General features: G+C 47.1%; 1 protein-coding gene across 1 annotated transcript in view; it reads left to right on the top strand.

The window, feature by feature from the left end:
* The first annotated feature begins 4,544 nt into the window (after window positions 1-4,544).
* The window catches only part of LOC138437039 (regulator of microtubule dynamics protein 2), a 112,179-nt gene continuing 110,723 nt past the window's right edge, over window positions 4,545-6,000 (top strand). Inside the window, exon 1 of the mRNA XM_069583532.1 lies at window positions 4,545-4,812. The gene's annotated coding sequence lies outside the window, so the exon portion shown is untranslated. The remainder of the gene's footprint in view (window positions 4,813-6,000) is intronic.

The raw sequence follows: 6,000 nt of genomic DNA, 5'->3' as shown, positions 1-6,000 counted from the left end.
CATTCAGAAAACGAAGATCATGGCATCTCGTCCCATCACTTCATGGGAAATAGATGGGGAAACAGTGGAAACAGTGTCAGACTTTATTGTGGGGAGCTCCAAAATCACTGCAGATGGTGATTGCAGTCATGAAATTAAAACACGCTTACTCCTTGGAAGGAAAGTTATGACCAACCTAGACAACATATTAAAAAGCAGAGACATTACTTTGTCAACAGAAGTCCATCTAGCCAAGGCTATGGTTTTTCCAGTGGTCATGTATGGATGTGAGAGTTGGACTATAAAGAAAGCTGAGCACTGAAGAATCGATGCTTTTGAACTGTGGTGTTGGAGAAGACTCCTGAGAGTCCCTTGGACTGCAAGGAGTTCCCACCAGTCCATCCTAAAGGAGATCAGTCCTGTGTGTTCATTGGAAGGACTGATGTTGAAGCTGAAATTCCAATACCTTGGTCACCTGATATGAAGAGTTGACTCATTGGAAAAGACCCTGATGCTGGGAAGGATTGAGGGGCAGGAGGAGAAGGGGACGGCAGAGGATGAGATGGTTGGATGGCATCACTGACTCAAAGAACATGAGTTTGGGTAAACTCCAGGAGTTGGTGATGGACAGGGAGGCCTGGGATGCTGCAGGCCATGGGGTTGCAAAGAGTCAGACACGACTGAGCAACTGAACTGAACTGAACTGATTGTGTGACCAGGTTCAGGCAAGTTGATGAGGGTCTCCCCATGCCATGTTAAAACTTTGGCAATGGGATGCCATCAATGTGTTTGCAATAGGGCAATAAAGCATTGTTAAATTGTTTCAAAAAGATAAAAATACAGCAGAGAAACCAATTAAGAGGGCATGAAAATAGTCTGGGTAAGGAATATTGAAGACCTGAACTAAAGAAGATGTGATAGAACAGCAAAGATAGAGTTGAGAGAGTATTCAGAAATAAAAGAGAAAAGATACATGTAGAGGGATGGTTGGCCAGGGTTACGAGATTCTTTGTTGAAAGTCATGGATCCTGCGCATTCCATCTGATGTAAGAAGAAAATTATTTTACTAAATAATGTAAGAATGCCTACATAGTCTTCGGGGAGGGCCAGAGAATCAGATTTGCAAGCGTTGAAGCTCAGAGAAGATGTTGAGTTGTGTCAAACTCTTCTAGTGGAGGCCCTGCCGCTGCCATCACTGGGTTTAAGAACTTCCCTGTACCACTCCTTTATACGTGCTTAGTTGCTGAGTTGTTTCTGACTCTTAGGACCTTTTGAACTGTGGCCCTCCAGACTCCTCTGTCCATGGGAGTTTTTAGGCAAGAATCCTGGAGTGGGTCACAATTGCCTCCTCCAGGGCCTCTCCCCGACCCAGGGATCAAACCCATGTCTTCTGTATCTCCTGCACTGCAGGCAGATTCTTTACCTGCTGAGCTGCCGGGGAAGTCCAAGAACTTAGGCACCTAGTACTCATTTCCTCTTGCTGCTATAATAATTACCACACATTTATAGTCTAAGACAACACGCATTTATTCTCTTATAGTTCTGAAAGTCAGAAGTCCAAAATGGATCTCACGGGGCTGAACTCAAGGTGTCAGCAGAGCTGCATTCTATTCTGGAGGTTCTAGGGAGGGTTGCTCTGCCTTTTCCAGTTTCTAGGGGCCACCTAGCTCCTTGACCCATGCCTTCTTCCAACATCTCAAAGTCAGTGGAGTGACATTGTCAAAACTCTCTGCCTTTTCTTTTTTTTTTGGCCATGCCCTGTAGCATGTGGGATCTTATTTCCCAGACCAGGGATCGAACCTGCACCCCCTGTGTTGGAAGCGTGCAGTCTTAACCACTGGACCACCAGGGGAGTCCCAAATCTCTTTGCTTTTCTTGTCACATCTTCACTCCTTTCAGCTTCTGTCCTCCCATCACTTTCTCTGACACTGATCCTCCTGCCTCCCTCTTACAGGGGCACTATGGATATGTAGGTCCACCCCCACAATCCAGGAGAATCTCCCATCTCAGGCTTCTGAGTGCAATCACATCTGCCCTGTAAAATCACATACTCATATTCAGGTTCTGAAGATTTGAACATGGCCATCTTCAGAAGGCCGTTATTCTGCCTTCCACAGAATTTTCCCTCAAATTCTGGGGTCAGGCCTCTGTTCGAAGGACCTCAGCACCCCTGTCTGTAACATGCTGGATGTCACCACACCCACCCTTATCAGAATGGCCTCAGTACAGGCCTTCTTTCTGCCCAGAGCTTTCAAATCACAGTTGGATGTGATCAGGGGAGCCTGGATCACTGCCTAAACCTTGGCTGCAAGAGAGGCTTGGAGAGCAGGTTCTGGCCTCTTCCTCGAGGATAAGCAGGTTCCTAAGAGAAAGGGTTCAAAATAAGTTGCTAAGTGGTCAAAAAGATGACAGATACCTACTGAACCTAGCCAAACCTCAGATTTTGGCTGGGGTTCTGTTTCCAGTACCGTCCCACTGAAGAGACACACTTGCACATTGAAAGAGAGAGCCTGACGCTGTGACTCAAACATATTCAGAGACATAAAAGCCAATCCCCAAAGCACATGACTGAGGATTCCTGATGGTAAAGGAAGAGCTTGCACTTGCAAGAGAGACTGGATTTGTGTGTCTCCAAAAGCGATGGGAGGACGACACAGTGAGGCCGTAGCAGAGTGCTCTGTGTCCCTTCAGGATGCTCTGAGACGGACGGGTGCCTCGACAGGCAATGGGGTCACTGTCACTTAGAGTTTTAAGGCTGAAGCAGGATGACAAGATACTGGGGCACAAAGAGGGAATTCAAATAGCAGCTGAGAATCACACTGAATGGCTTCTAAGTTTTCATCATCTTGTTCTTACTCAATAACCCAGTTGTCGAGGGGACTAAGGGCCAAATCACAATTTTACATGGAAGTAGTATTTTTTTTAAGGGAAAATGCTTGATTTTTTTGTTTTGCTCTTAAATTTAATTTTCTGATTCTGATCCCTTACTTTTCTTTTTACAGTAAGTAAGTAACATTTTTAAACTGTGTAGCATGTTTCCACTCTGACTCCAGAGTCTGGTTTTTATCTCGGGCGTGCTGCCGTGCTACAGGACTTGACGTGCCTTTTGTGTTCGGTAATGTCTTCATCTGAACAACAGGCCTGGAAAGGTTGATCCCCCAGTGCCGAAGCCAAGCATTGACTGGATAGAAGTTGATGAATTTATATAGGAACTAAGCAATTTCAATCTGTTTTCCTTTTTTCTGTGTATGCAATTCCCTGTCTGCATTCCAGCCTTGGTGGAGAGGCGGCCCCAGTTATCGCCTCTGCACAGACATGGTGGAGGTTGACAGTGGGGGCCAGGTCAACCTGCTTCTTTCCAAACTGTTCCAAGGCTGACGGGTTTACTTACATGCACACACACAAAATGCGCTTTGGAAAGTTATTTTACAAAACTGAATCTCACGCGGGGAACTACGTGCCTTTCCAAGCAGAACGTCAGATATTTCTGCGTGGATTTAACCTGATCTTCTTTTCTTTTGATCCAACTCCATATTGCTTGATATGACGCAGATTTCCTGAGTGACCCGGGCATCAGGAGTCACAGGCACGTAGGGTTTTGTACTCTTTCTTGGAAAATGGGAGAAACAACTTCTGTTCATCTGCAAAGCACCACAATGGATAGCGTTTCTGAAACTTTCATAGGTCCCATGTTCAGACTGGGGTGTGTGTGTGTGCATATGTGTGTGCGTATGTGTGATGCTAGTGAGGATGGAGAATGGGAGTAGAAGAAACTGCAAAAAAAAAAAAAATCTTAATGCTTTCTTTGACCATCTCCTAGCAGCCAACCTGCACCCCAAATAACAAAAAAACAATAATGTAATATATTTATAGTCATTTTCCTTCTTTGTTCTTAGAAAGCATTCCTTCCAGGTTGTTTTGTTTTAGTCCTGAGCAAGCAGCAATGCTGCCTAAGAACAGAGGGAATCTTCACAAGCAGGTGTCACAGTAGACTAAAATTTACCACAAAAGATGCTCTGACAGATATTCAGGGTGCAGATAATCCTTACAGCCTGCACAGTGATTAGCTAGAATGCTAAGCAGCTATTCCCATCAATGACTGTAATTAGTCATCTTTTAACACAGCCAAACCAGCTCCCGGCATCTCTTCTTAGAAGTCTCTAGAATCTATAAATAGAATATGTTAAGCATTCCCCACCTTATAGTCAGTCACACCCTCCCCTCCAACTGTCCTTTGTCTCTCTTCCTCTGTTCTCTTCTCTGTTAGTCTCTGCTTCCTCCACCCAGCCCTCTCCTACAGGCAATCCAGCCCAGACACTCCTTCTCACTGTTTCTCTTTTTTATTAGAAGAGAAACATTTTGCAGATGACCCTCCCCCACCCCACCAAGTGAGCAGAGTTCCCTGTGTCTTCTTTCTTACAGCCTCCCTAAAGGGCACCCCAACGATGCCTGTGCCCCACCCTGCAGGAGTCCAGGAGTCCAGGCGACTTAGGGCTAGCTGCGGTGGGAGGTACCATGATGTCTAGACTCCAGGATGGGGAGGGGAGGCAGGAAGGAAGGAGGCTGAGCAAAGGGTAGAAACAGAGGCAACCAGTTGGCTGGGAGGCTTACATCCCATGACAGCATTAACTCCAACTCCTGCTCCAGGACTGTAAGGCTGCAGCCAAGACAAGTGACCCTGTGCTCTTACAACACGCCTGCTCTTCTCCTAACTCCCCCGGAGCTGCCGCAGGACAAACCACCAGCCATTCCCACCCCCAATTGCAGGCAAAATGTTGAAAGGTTTCGAGGAAGAATGCAGTTACAGGACATTGAAGTACAGCCCACGGAAGGGTAAGCAGACAGCTCCCCTGGGGCAGTGCAGGAGTCTCACCTCCTCCCTTGGCCTGCTGAGTCTGAAAGCACAGGGTAGCCAAGGAAGCCCTAATTCCTGGGGCTCTGACCTGTTCGAGGAAGTTGCTTACAGACACGGCTTTTCATCACCCACATCTCACTTGCTTGTGCTCTGGCCCTCACCCCTGATTCGCGCCACCCTCCCTCCTTCAAATTCCCTAGGGTTCTCTTTTGTTGCTACTGACTGTCCCTGGTACAGAGCCCCTGGCCCCGCTCTGTCTGCTTTCTAGCCTCATCAGTCTAGACTGGCTTGCTTTTGCTTTGGGGGTCGGGGGGAGGGGTCGGGGTCTGTGGGGAGGAAAGGCTGGAAGAGGAGTCAGGAACATCAACCACCAAAAGGAAGAATGGTAACACAAGTAGACTGTTTAAGCTTTACATTTGGCAAGACTTTCGATACAGTGTCCGATATTCATTCAACACATAGTTATGGGGAAGGGGACACACTGTTCTGGGCTCTGAGGACACAGATGGTAAAAGGCAAAGTCTCAAAGTCTGTTAATAGATCGCCTTTCCACTTAAACTAGCTAGGGTTTCTCATGCTTTTACCTAAAGATAGGTAACACTGTTGCAGGAAGGGGGACCCCTTCCAGGGCCCGAAACTGGGCTCTTGTCTAACACTCAGAAATGAATTGTCTGAGGAGACACATGTGCTGGCAAAGCAAGAGATTTTATTGGGAAAGGGCACCCGGGTGGAGAGCAGGAGGGTAAGGGAACCCAGGAGAACTGCTCTGCCACGTGGCTCGCATTCTTGGGTTTTTTGGTGATGGGATTAGTTTCCGAGTGGTCTTTGGCCAATTATTCTAATTCAGAGTCTTTCCTGGTGGCGCACGCATCACTCAACCAAGATGGATGCTAGCGAGAGGGATTCTGGGAAGTGGACGGACACGCAGTGTCTCCTTTAGACCTTTCCCGAACTCTTCCGGTTGGTGGTGGCTTATTAGTTCCATATTCCTTATCAGGATCTCCTGTCATAAAACAACTCATGCAAATGGTTACTATGGTGCCTGGCCAGGGTGGGCGGTTTCAATCAGTGTGCTTCCCCTAACAACACCGGGCACAGGTACAATGGTAAAAACAAAGGCACATGAGGAGTGTTCGGTGAGGGAGACCATCTTGTTTAGGCGATCA

The sequence above is a fragment of the Ovis canadensis genome, chromosome 3 (assembly GCF_042477335.2).
Source record: "Ovis canadensis isolate MfBH-ARS-UI-01 breed Bighorn chromosome 3, ARS-UI_OviCan_v2, whole genome shotgun sequence".
In the NCBI taxonomy this organism is placed as follows: domain Eukaryota; kingdom Metazoa; phylum Chordata; class Mammalia; order Artiodactyla; family Bovidae; genus Ovis; species Ovis canadensis.
This window is presented reverse-complemented; position numbering and strand designations above follow the sequence as displayed.